General features: G+C 36.6%; 1 protein-coding gene across 4 annotated transcripts in view; it reads right to left on the reverse strand.

The window, feature by feature from the left end:
* ILA (putative protein kinase regulator ILITHYIA) overlaps positions 1-14,079 on the reverse strand; it is a 265,229-nt gene that overhangs the window by 93,318 nt on the left and 157,832 nt on the right. The gene's annotated exons all lie outside the window — the stretch shown is intronic.

A 14,079-nucleotide genomic window follows, 5' to 3' on the forward strand; every position in this document is an offset into this window, starting at 1 on the left:
TTTAGTCTTTTAATCCTTTTTTTTTTTAAATTGATGAATTTTGTCATAATTATGATGAAATTTTTCAAATGTTTTTCTGTTTTTTTTCTAAGAAAAAAGAAATAAGTTTAACTTTTTGCTATAATTTGTTTATATCTTGATTTGCAACTGTATGCTTGCACTCGTTTGTTTTGTAGACATGCCACAAGGCTTCAAAAGTTTCACGAGATGCAAAATATATTTGGAATAATATTACATAAATTACACTTCAAAATATATCCCACGCCTCCTAGAATTTGTGAAAGCCTTGTGGTATGTCTGCAAACCTAGAGAATGCAAGCATAAAAGTGCAAAATCAAGATACAACAATATTATAGCAAAAAGTTCAACCTGTTTCTTTCTTTCTTAAGAAAAAAGAAGAAAAGCTTGAAAAAATTCATCATAAACTTCAAAAACTTCATCAAAATCTAAAAATATTCATTAAAAGACTAAAGAATAGGGTTAAATGCTTACCTTGGACACTTAAATCCTTTACGAAGCCATTTTACACCCCACGAATGATCTCCTTTGAAAAAAAAACACCACCTCTTCAAAATACCAAAATTTAGACAAAATGAATGGGGAGCAAAAGAACAAACAAAATGAACATTCCTAGGTCAAATGGCCTCATAAGGGCCATTTTAGGAATTTGCTTAGCTAGAAATTAACCAAACTACATTTTTTAATGTTTTTTAACTCACTTTAAGGTGACACGCAAGGGGATGTGCCCAAGTGTGCCCTAGATAAGTTATCAAGTGAAACCTCACTTTATGGGCCCTGTTGGTAAAGAGATTGGAATGTGTGAGGGCCTAAAAAGAAGGGGTTATCTCTTGTAGAAATAGTGTTATTCATCCAAAAAAAATGCTAACAAACTGGTTGCAAGAGGAAAACAACATTATTTACTTCTGAAAAGGAAAAAAGAATATATCTATCCACGGAAACATTTTGTGGCCTCCAAACATCCTTTCTTGCATATAACCTCTAAGAAGGTCAAAGCTGAAGTAGAAAATCCCACCCACAAGAGATGTCCACAGGATAGGGTATTTAAAATGGAAACAAGGGGTAATGCTGAACAAAAAATTGCACATTGCACCTATGCCAATAGTCTTCCATTCAACTTGGTGAGATCACCATATTGCCAGCACATGGTATCAACAATCAATAGTTCACCTCTTGCTTCCACAAGACCTTGGTATGACAAAATACATACCACCTTATTGCAAAGAAGAAAAAATTTGTATAGGCCTCACTAAAACAAACTAGAGATTCTCAAAAAGAAATCACACTTCTTTTGTTGTAAATGGCCAATCCGAAATGGATGTTAATCAATGGTGGTGCCTCCATGGTCAAGATTATATGCACCTCCAACCTATTATAATCAGATCCTCTCAAAAATAACATTTTTTTGTGTTTTTACCACTTGTACTGCAGAATTTAGTACGCAAAACATACAATGGAAAAAAAAGCTAGGAGAGAATTTGGATTGTTTTTCTTAGAAAGAAATTACACTTATTGTGTTGTAAATGGCCAATCTGAAATGGATGTGAGTACAAAGTGGTATCTCCATTGTCAAGATTATATGCACCTCCAATCTATTGCAATCAGGATCCTCTCACAAGTAAAATAATTGAAATGTCAAATAATCATTGTATCGAAGTTTCAAACTAATTAGTGATTACATATTCAAATAAGTTTGATAAACAAGACATTGATACACAAACAAAATATTGAAACAAAAATCCAAAATCCTAATCAAGGTTCTAAACTATGATGCTCACCACGGAGTACCCAATACTTGGATATGCGTAAGAGCACTTGCTCCATGTCCTAGGGGAATGGGTATGAGTACCCATGAAAATATGCCATTCTTTATTGTCAATTTTGTAATTGTAATGATTCTCGCTATTTGAATCATGAACCTATAGATATATGATACGGCTTATTTAAATATTTTTGAGCTATCAATTGGGATTTCATATTTATCTTTGAGCATTTGGTATTGATCAATGATGAATTATCATACTATCATAGGATTGAGTCTTACAGGTCTCTATATTTCCTTTTTTAAGTATATATATGTATATATGTGTGTGTGCATGTACCCACTCAAAGCTCCCAAAGACGAACTCATGTACAGGGTTCTCGTACCCATACCTAAACTAGTAACTCAAATTCTAGGCATCCTTGCATCTCGAGGTTGGTCAACCTTGAGATATGCTCTATTTTCTATTTTCTTCAGCATTTATTTTTCACTAGCATCTCTTTTACAATTTCACTTATACATATGCTACTTTTCAATTATGATATTTTACTTGTAGATAATAATTTTTCTCTTTTCCTGTTTTGATTATATTCTTATGAAAAAAAATATGTTCGTAATTCTTATTTTACATTTTAACACAAAATAATTAATAAGAAGCGGTTGTACATTGCTTCCTAGTGCAGATCCCTCAGCGATACACTTGTTTATTGGCCTAAGTTGTTCTAGCGCACCATGCTCCCCTAGCACCCCCCCGCCCCCCCAAATCTTACACCCTTTAACCTTCATTGTCTCGCCTTGCATGCCACCGCTCTATACGACTTTCCCGGCCAGCCCTCCATTCAACCCATCCCCCCTCCCCACTACCACTTGTTTACTCTCTCCATTATTAATGAGGTCATTTGATCTTTGCGATGTAGCAAAGCGGCTGATGAGGAAGGATTCCAAGCAAAGCTCCTAAAGCTTGGTATGTCGGTCCTAGGCTCCTACCTTCTCGTGCTCTTCAATAGAGTTGTGTGCACCAATTTTCCAAATTCTTGGTTGAGACACATGATTTATCTGATTCATAAATCCAAGTCGATTTCGGACCCCGGTAATTATAAGACCATCATGACCAAACATACCTTTGCCAAACTATACGCCACTTTGTTGAACACCAATCTTAGTAGTGTATTTGACAGAAGACAATGTAAGGCGAGAGGTCAGGGGGGTCTTTGGGTGGACTTTCAGACCATGGACCATATCTTGATGTTGCGTACAATCATTAAGGAGGCTCCTCACTGTTCGGCAAAAGTCTATTGTTATTTTGTGGACTTTTCTAAGGCCTTTGATTATGCCCCCCGCATGGCACTTTTTCAAAGACTCAATGACATTGGGGTTTCAGAGACTCTCCTAATAGTGATCATGAGGCTCTACGAGATTGTTGTGTAGATTTAGGACTCTCGAGGCATTTTCAAACTCAATCCATAGCACCATTGGGTGAAGCAGGGCTGCCCTCCCCCCACCTTTGATTGATGAGCTTGAGGCTTACCTATAGGATTCCTCGCTCCCTGCGGACGATTTCTATTTACACCAGGTCTTGATCTCTATTCTCCTCCACGCCGACAATGTGATTCTACTAGCATCTTCTCTTGAGGGGCTTTAGAGGCTTCTTGTTAGGTTGGCCTCTTTTGCAACCAACGTCAACTCATTGTGAACCTGAGTAAGACTCAGGTTATGGTCTTCAATTGTCAGAAGACTTCTCACCTCCATTTTTTTTATAGGACCAAAAGATAGAAATTGTTTCTTCGTACACTTACCTCAAGGTGAAGTTCTTTGCCCCCGTTTCAGCTTGAGATCCACGATTCAGCCTAGGATTAATAAAGGCTTCAGCTCCCTTGTTGTGTTACAGAGAGTACTTTAGACACCATTTTTACAACACATCCTTCAAATTGTCCCTCCTTGACTCTTTGGTCAAACCCACAATCTTATGTGGTTCAGTGGTTTGGGGCCCCTCCCTCCGTCCTTAATTGAGCAAGTTCACTCTTTTCCTAAGGCGTATCATCAAATTCCATCGTTCCACTCCTTGCTGTGTTATTTTGGCAGTCTAGAGCTCACCCCTACAGACTTGCGGTCATCTTCAGTCAAGTTTGGTTTCTCCAATGTCTCTGGGGAATTGCAGATTCGACTAGTGGCCGACACAGATATTCCTACTTGGTTTACTGCTCTTCGATCACTGTTGCTGGTTCTAATCCGTCTACTAAGACCTGCTACTGGTACGCTCAAACCACTTCTCTACTGGGCTCAATTGGCATTGAGATTGATCGTCTCTCCCTATCAGTTTTCTTTGGATGTTGTTGCTCACCTCCTCCACTCTTGACAAGAGCTACATGGGCATACAGGACTTGATATTTAGTACATTAGGACAACTTGGATCAACCCTCCGGGAGGACTACATCCAAGGATGGCCTTTTATGCCGAGCACTTCTTAGATATCTGTGATGGGATATCATGCGTCTTGCATATTTGACCCAGCACTGATGCCATGCCCTTCATATCTCTCTTGGTTCCTTCAGAGTTGGATCCCACCAGCTTAGATACCAGATTGGCCATCACATCGACATAGAGGATCATATTTGTTGTTTATGTGACTTGGTGGAGACAGAAATGGAGATTCACTTCATTTTCCGTTGCCCCATCTACTATGAGATCTAAGGGAGGTTTTACTGTCTTTTCTGAGATTGTAGGTCCTTATCATCTTTTTAATTACATTGACCAGCACTATTCGGTGCTCTATCTTCGGGAGGCCACTCAACTTCGAGACAGCACTTTGCAATTGTTTTTTCCTCAACACCAGGCTTTAGATCAGCGTATTACCAACTTTTATGCGCCCATGTCACCTACTAGGGGCATGAAGCCACAATTCTACACTCCTACTCTCAGCCACATCAAATCCGTGAGACCCTGCTTTAGACTCACCAGACAGTGACACTCCTCATCCAACAATATTCAACAACGTAACAGGACCCTCAGTCACCTTGTTCCTTACCCTTCATTGCTAGACTTCTTCTGGCCAACAAAGGATCCCTAGCTCTTTTTCTTGGCACCTTTCTTTGTTGCTTTATTGCTTTGTTCCTTCGTGGGCACTATTTGGTGTCCCTATTGTGGGTGGTTTCCATTGTTTGTATACTTATAGGCCCTTAGGGCTTAGACCATTGTTGGTCTCTTATTCAACATTAATAAATTGATCTTATCTTATCTTATCTTATCAATCCTTCCTTTACTTTGAATAAATTTAGTGTACTATCAAAATTTCATCAATTATGAAGGCAATGTTTCACAGCATAAGATCTTACCATTTTAGGCCATCCATTTCTTTCGTTCAAACCCTCTTAGTTGAATAATAAAGTTACATAGTAATACAATGAATTTTCGGAAGGATCTTTAAAAAAGAGTGTCGAATTTTATGTTTACATTCTAAGTTTGGCATGAAAAAGCAAGATTACTTTTTTTCTTTAACTTTACCACTCTGTTTTTAAGCTCCTTAGCCTAACCCATATAAAACCAAGGTATTTAATTCCATTTATACTTTCATCATAACATGTTGATGTCAAATGCTAATATGGTATAAAATTGTAAATGCGTCAAGTTACAACTTTTCAGCATTAAATAGTGTAGCTAATAACATATCAGATAATTTGATTTCAAAGACATCAGCAACCCACTTGTAACATGTATTTTTCTTTTCATTTACTTGCATGCTTTTACATGCCCTCATAAGACTATATTTTTTTATACAAGATTATGCACCAATTGTAAAATAGTCAAAAATATTTGATAGAGTAGCCATACAAAAATTAGGATGTTCTTACTGCCCTGCTAAACCTAAATGTGTTACCTCTTTTACCCTCAACACCTAAATAGAGAATAGTTGTGATTCATGAACACTAAACATAACATAATTATAACTGTGATATTGCTATCAGGATTCAACTGTGTAGTTTTTTGAGTCAAACTCATTGACCCGTACTTCATGAGTAGTGATTTACACAAACCCATCTCTCGTGACAATGAATAAAACACTTAGCACTCATTGGATCTAGGTGATGCTCATAGAGGTGAAGCACCAAGACTTCCTGGGAGATCGACCATCTCAGTACTACTCTAGCTCAAGCACATAAGTGGGGTTGCAAGCAAAGTGGGTTTAACCATGGAGGAAACCTCATAGTTAAGTGCGCTTGAGTTGGAGTAGTGTTGGGATGGTTGATCTTACGGGAAGTCCCAATGTTTCACCTCTATTAGCATCACCTAGATCCAATGAGTGCTAAGAGTTCTATTCATTTGTCATGAGCATAGTTTTTTTTTTAAATATCTAATCAGAAATTTCGCAATACAAAGTACCACCATGAAGACATCATTTTGAACACTAAAAAAATCGATGCCGAAACATTCCAAAAATGCAATTGGACATATGCTGAAAATAATGCCAAATTGCACAATTATAGGGGAAAAATCATGGACTAGTCAACATTAAAAAATGTTAAAAATTTTAATAACAAGCGTTGGACCCCGTACATTTGCATTTAGGTTTTCTATTATTTCAAGTTTTAAAACCTTTCTCTTCTCTATAGACACTAGCGGTTGGGCGACGAGCGATCATCTATATTGGCAACGAATTTTTCCATTGTTTCTACTTTCTAGCATTTGCGGTGGCAGGCTCAATGTTTATGCGTTAGTCACAGCCTTGTTGGTTCCCAAATCCACAGATTGGAAATACAAAAGCTTTGCCAATCCTCCAATAGGATTACTCACTCATTTTTGGCCAACAAACGGGGATAACTTCAATTCCCCAACAATTTAGGCTTCGCTAAACCTAAGCCGGTAAATTTTTCTTAAACCCTTATGACTTTGATTCAAGACTTTTCTATAGCAAATTTAAACTTTATAAAGTCTTAGGTTAGAAAAATCATTAAACTAGATCAAAATAAATATGCATGCTTCAATGTTTAAATATTTGTATAATATTTTTATTTGATGCTTGCAAGAAGGAGATATAGAGGGATCACAAACTTCGGCTATGAACTCAATGACTGCTTTTCAATGATTCTAAATGACTAGTGCCTTGTTTATTTGGGCAATAGAGTTTACAATATGGACTCTTACATACAACCTTACAGGACAATACATATCTAAATATCATCAATTGTTCCTATATTCTAAAAGAAGAAGACCAATCTTTTATGCAATTAAATGTTCATCTAAAAGGATTTTAACTTCTTCGAAGGGAAGTCCAATTAGATAGGATGAGGAAACCCATATATATTTATATTTATAGACTATCCTTGATAATCAAACAAAAATTCTATGAAGGATCTAATATAAATACATTGTGAGGAATTATTAGCCAAGCGCCTTGGTGACCATTGTTAATGTTTAGCATCAGTAGAAGTAATTATGTTATAAACATTATGTTTATTAAGACATGCAAATTTGTAATAGGTTCTCCAATAATATTTGCTGATGTTACTTTTATATCTATATATATATATATATGTTTGAATGGTTGTCTTAATATATATTACCTTCAGATTATTGGCAGATGTCTTAATATGTTTAGATTATTTGCCATCAGGTGTCATGTAGTTTAAACTAACTATTAGTTAGTTATGCCTCTGCAAAGGCATGACCCTACATGGCCTTTGCGGAGGCATAACTCTACTCTATGGGGCATACCTTTTGCATATCTATATAAGTCAAATGCAAATCGATGAGAATGTCATCTATCTACGGCATCACAGACCCAGCGATCTACATATTAAACATTGTGGAATTCTTTCAATGAAAATGTCATCTATCTACGACATCACAGACCTAGCGATCTACATATTAAACATTGCGGAATACTTTCCAGAATTTTTTCTCTGTGATCTATTTATAGGATCATTATTATATTCAATCTACTATTTGTATTATCCGCAATATACAAAGAAGGAGATTTTGCATCTAAGCAATTCGAGATCACCATTATTTGAAGAACAACTCTACACTACAATTATTCAAGTAAGAGTATCTATTGTTATTCATATTTATTGTAATAGTTTTATCTATCAGAGATCACTAAAACTAACATGTTATGAGAGCCATTTTGATAAGAAAAGCTATTACTCAGAATTAAAATCTAAAGTCTCAGATTTTCAAAAGCTAAATTATATTATTAAATCAAAATGGTGAATCATGTGAGACTAGAAGATAGGCTTGAGGGTGCATCTAATCTTTCATCATGGAAAATTAGAGTCTTGATAATATTAAGGGAAATGGAATTAGAGGAATATATTGAAACAAACATATCCATGCCTGAAAATGAACCAGAGAAAGTAATGTGGAAAAGACATAATAATAAAGCAATGAAAATTATAACAGATTCTGTAAAAGATCATATTCTTCCATCCATTTCCAATCTCAAGACTGCATTTGAGATGTTCTCCACTATAGAAGATACATTTGAAATCAACAATACTAGTAGATTATTAACTCTAAAACAAGATCTACTATATATAAAGATGAAAAATGGAGAATCTATTACATCCTACCTTTTAAGGATTTCTGAATTAAAAGATCAACTTGCAACAATGGAAAATCGAATTGATGACAAAGAACTCAGCATGATAGCACTAAGACCTCTTCCTCTATCGTGGGAAACATTTATTCGAGGTTTAAGCTCTCGAACCGAACTCCCTAAGTTTGATTTATTAAAGAATGAATGCACACAAGAAGAATAGAGATTAGTCTCAAGAGGACTAAGTACAAATCAAGAAGGAGACATTCAAGCACTCCATGTAAATTCAAACAAGACAAAAAAATTCAAAAATAACAAAAGAGAATCTAACAAATTATATAAGCAATGTGATTGGTCCAAAGTTAAATGTTTCAAATGTGATAATATTGGCCACTCCCATAACTTTTGCCCTGAAAAGAAAAGAATTCAAGCTGCCTTAGCAGAAATCAAACGAGAGGAAGTAGAGAAAGAAAAAAGAGAAAACTATGCTTTTTACTTAGCCCTTACAAGTGAATTAAATTCAAACCACAACGCTTGGATCATAGACAGTGGAGCATCTCGGCACATCACCAGTTCTAAAGACAAATTTGAAACTTTCTCTAAACAATCCTCAGAAGAAGTTACCATTGGAAATAACTCTACTCATCCTCTCAAAGGCATTGGTTCCTGTTCAATTTACCAAAATACAAGGATTACTCTACAACTCAAAAATGTTTTAGATGTGCCAGGAATAAAAAGAAACCTAGTCTCTATTTTCGGTCTTGTTGATCAAGGATTCAAAGTCACTTTCCAAGAGGACAAAGTTCTGCCTTGGCCAAAGAACTCTAATATCAAGAAAGCCATTTCCATCGGATTTAAAGATGGAAGTCTATATAAACTTTGTAATAATCAAAACCTAGCTCTTAGTCATGAAACTTCAAATTCCACCGAAATTTGACATAGGAGGCTAAGTCACCTTCACTATCATGCATTATAATCCATAGAAAAAATTGTAAAAAGTTTGCCTAGCCTCAAAACTAATCACTTAAGTATTTGCAAAGGATGTGCTTTAGGCAAAAATACTAAGCAATCATTTATTAAAAGTGTTCATAAATCAAAATCCATTCTTGAACTGATCCACACTGATCTTTGCAGTCCTATGTTTGTACCTTCTCTTAACGGGTGCTTCTTTTATGTAATTTTTATTGATGATTACTCTAAAAGAACTTGGATCTACTTCTTGAAACAGAAAGAATCAATTGAAGTTTTATCAAAATTAAAAGAATTCAAAGCCCTAGTTGAAAATCAGTCAGGACAGAAAATAAAAATTCTAAGGTCAAACAATGGAGGTGAATACATCTCTGATATTTTTAAGAACTTTTGCATTGCTGTTGAGATTAACAAAGAGTTTTTTGTACCATATAATCCTCAATAGACTTGAGTTGTTGAACGTAAAAATAGATCAATTCTTGAATCAGCCAGAGCAATGATGCATGAGCAAAACCTTCATACTTTCTTTTGGGTTGAAGCATCTAACACTACAGTCTACATTCAAAACAAATGTCCACACTCAGTATTACAGAGCACCACTCTTGAAGAAGTATTTCCAGGCATTAAACCTGATTTAAGTCATCTAAGAATATTTGGATGTCCTGTTTATATCCACATTCCTAAAGAGAAAAGAACAAAAACTAGAACCATCCGGAAAGAAGAGGATACTTATTGGATACAATGAAACAACAAAAAGATATAGGGTCTTCATTCCATGTCAAAGAACAATTGAGATTAGCAGAGATGTAAAATTTGAGGAATATATCGCCTTTAATATTTCTAAAAACAATGATGAATCCATTACTGAATCTATTCCTAAAGTAGATGAAAACCACCAAGTAGAAATTGAGAGGGAAAATGATATTGAACCATCCTCTTCCACTATGTCTAATCATGAAGATTCTAAAAATGTCAACAATAAAAAGAGGCCACTTTGGGCCAAGAAAATGATAGAAGAAAATCAAGTTGAACCTAATGAAGTGATTTAAGAAAGCAAAAGAACGAGAAATCATTCATGTTATGTTGCATTATTGACTGAACTTATAAAAACTGAACCTTTTAATGTTAAAGAAGCACTTTCCAAATCAGTCTTGGAAAGAAGCAATGATTAAAGAATATGACTCTATACTAAAAAATGATGTTTGGGATGTTGTACAAAGACCTAAAAACAAATCAGTTGTTTCTTCAAAATGGATGTTTAAAATTAAGCATGCACCTGATGGCAGCATTGAAAAGTACAAAGCCAAGTTTGTAGCACGGGGTTTCTCATAGAAAGATGGCATTGATTATGAAAAAACATTTGCACCAGTCGCTAGATACAATTCAGTTAGAACCATCTTGGCTACTGCAGCATCCAAGGGATGGAAGGTTCATCAAATGTATGTCAAAACAGCATTCGTGAATGGCAAAATTGAAGAAGAATTTTATATCGAGCAACCAAAAGAATTCAACACTCATGACAGCAAAACTCACATTTGTAGATTAAAGAAAGCTCCTTATGGTCTCAAACAAGCTCCCAGAGCGTGGTATAAAAAGATAGACAACTATCTAATGAAGTTAGGATATTCTAAAAATGAAGCTGATCCTAACTTATACTTCAAAATAGATGGTGATGATATGATTATTCTTATGTTATATGTTGATGATTTGTTAATAACAAGTGAAGAACATCTCATAAAGAAATGCAAACAAGAACTCACAGCAAAGTTTGAAATGAAAGACTTAGGTCTACTTCACTACTTTCTTGAGTTTGAAGTCTGGCAACAGGATAACTACATTCTTCTAAATCAAGGAAAATATACAGTCGAAATTTTAACCAAATTTGGAATGATGGAATGTAAACCAGGTGCTACTCCTATGGAAGTCAATCTACACAAGTTGAAGGATGATATGATCAAATCAGAACATACAGATTCTACCTACTACAGGCAGATTATTGGATCTTTAATGTATTTGGTGAATACTCATCCTAACATATGTTATGCTACTAACACCTTGAGTCAATTTATGTGTGCACCGAAGAAGATGCATCTATATGCAGCTAAATACATTTTGAGATACCTAAAGGGTACTATTGGCATGGGAATCAAATATGATAAAGTCAACATCGAACTTCATGGATATTTTGATCCCAATTAGGCAAGCAGTCCTACTAAACACAAGAGTACTTCTAGATGTTGCTTCAGTCTAGAATCTAGTATGGTTTCTTGGTTCAGCAGAAAACATACTTCAGTTGCATTAAGTTCTACCGAAGCAAAATACATTGCATCTTCCTTGGGTGCTAGAGAAGCAGTATGGCTATGGAAGTTGTTAAAAGATTTGTTCAAAAGACCTTTGAAGCCCATTGTGATTCATTGTGATAATCAAAATTGCATCAAGCTTTCAACCAATCCAGTTTTCCACAATCGCTCCAAACATATTGAAATTCCTTACCACTATCATACGAGATATGGTAAATCAAGGAATCATTAAACTAGAGTACATCAGTACTAATGAGCAAACAGCTGATATCTCTACTAAGCCTGCTGCTAAAGTGAAGTTGAAATACTTCAGAGAAAAACTTGGTATGATTAATTTGTAATATTGAATATTGAATTTAAATTTTCAATCCATATGAGTTTATGCTTCTATTGTTGATAGTCACATCAGATATGTAATGAACAGTGACGATCTTTCATGTACATTATCTTATTTGCTTGTCTTTGTGACATTCTTAAAAGTCTGATTTTTCATGCCCTTGTTGAGGTATAAAGGTCTGATTTCTTAGTGGTGTCTTTGCAAGTTTGTTGCTGAAGTATAGCAAAATTCTCATTGCTTCTCTATTGTATCTACTGTGGCTAAGAAAAGAATTTATTCGCATCTTCCATTATTATTCAACTGTGGCTAGGAAGATATTGTGGTGCTGAAAAAATTCAGTGATCTAGGTTACTGATTTGAATGCCCTTTATATTTGCCGCTGCTAGGTGTTTTGATTTCTGCAAATTGGCGGACAATATTACTAATTTAAGGCATGGTTTAGTCTTCAAATTTGGGCACATATCTGCTGCTATTCTTATCAGAGCCCGGTTTCAACACTAGGAACCTAAAACCATTATGCTTCTGAACTTAACTAAAGCTTTAATTGTGTAGGATGCCTCCTATTACTCGGAGCAACCGACGAGGCAGAGGTCGTAGGGAGAGAGCTGGTAGAGTAGGACAAGAGGATGGACCACTACCTCCACCACCGAATCCGAATCAGGATATTTTGGATGCCCTCCAGGCATTGATTGGCATAGTCCAGCAGAGGATAGCACCGATAGTACAACCAGGGCAGCAGATTCCCAAAAGGGAAGCACAGGATCCCGGAGGAAGCAGGGCCAGAGGTAGAGAGGAGTAGGAGTCCCCCACCGAGGTAGGTAGAGGGGCAGGGTGAGCATGAGGGTGAGTCGATCCATCAGAGAGGACCACCGCTTGACAGACCTCCTAGGCATATAGGAGATGATATCAGAGAGTTGATACGACTCAGACCACCACTCTTTACCGGTTCCACAGAGGCGACAGTAGCAGAGGCCTGGTTACAGAGTCTTCAGCGGTGCTTTCGATTACGTCCTTATGGGAGTAATCTAAAGGCACGTGTAGCAGTTCATCAACTGAGAGGAGAGGCCTCCAATTGGTGGCATCAAGAGGAGATGATAGGAGGAGTGAGTATGGATACCTTCATTTATATCTCCTTTTGTTGTGGAGCGTTGCGGGCTAGTGGCAGTTAGACAGGATGTCAGTTGGGAGGTAGAGTTAGCCTCAGGAGCCAGAGTGTCAGCTAGTTCCATGGTACATGGTTGCCCGATTCAGATTGGAGACATGTCCACGATGTCTGATCTACGCATTACCCCTCTAGGTTCTTATGACGTTGTCCTTGGCATGAATTGGCTTTATGCCCACAACGCCAAGATGGATTGTCGATAGAAAAGGGTGGAATGTGTGGACAATGATGGTATATCTAGAGTGATCCTTGGGGTAAAGAGACCCATATCCCTTTGTATGATTTCCGCTATGCAGCTTAGACGGTGCATGCGAAAGGTATGTCAATTGTTCACGATCACCATCAGCGATAGGGAGGAAGATTCAGAGGGGGAGCCATCCCTCGACGATTTTCCAATATTGCAGAAGTTTGCAGATGTTTTTCCTTTAGAGCTCCCTAGTAGACCTCCACCTAGAGCAGTGGATTTCCATATTGATCTTGTGCCAAGATCAGAGCCAGTATCGAGAGCACCGTACAAGATGACAACTCATGAGCTTAGTGAACTAAAGATTCAGTTGGAGGAACTCCTAGAGAAGGGGCATATTCAACCTAGTGTGTCACCTTGGGATGCACCCGTGATCTTCGTTAAGAAGAAAAACGGATCACTAAGGTTGTGTATTGATTATCGACAATTAAACAAAGTAACCATCAAGAACCAATACCCTCTTCCTAGGATTGATGATCTCTTAGATCAATTGTAGGGTGCTCGAGTATTTTCAAAGATTGATCTGAAGTCAGATTATCATCAGTTGAGGATTGTGGATAGTGATATCCCCAAGATTGCTTTTCGTACTAGGTATGGTCACTATGAGTTCACCGTGGTACCATTTGGCCTCACGAATGCTCCAACGGTATTCATGAGCCTCATGAATGGAGTATTTCGTACCTTTTTGGATAAGTTTGTGGTTGTTTTCCTAGATGACATCCTAATATATTCTCATGATGAGAAGGAGCATGAAG

This window comes from Cupressus sempervirens, chromosome 7 (genome assembly GCF_028749045.1).
Source record: "Cupressus sempervirens isolate cs-2001-9-10 chromosome 7, ASM2874904v1, whole genome shotgun sequence".
Taxonomy (NCBI): Eukaryota; Viridiplantae; Streptophyta; class Pinopsida; order Cupressales; family Cupressaceae; genus Cupressus; species Cupressus sempervirens.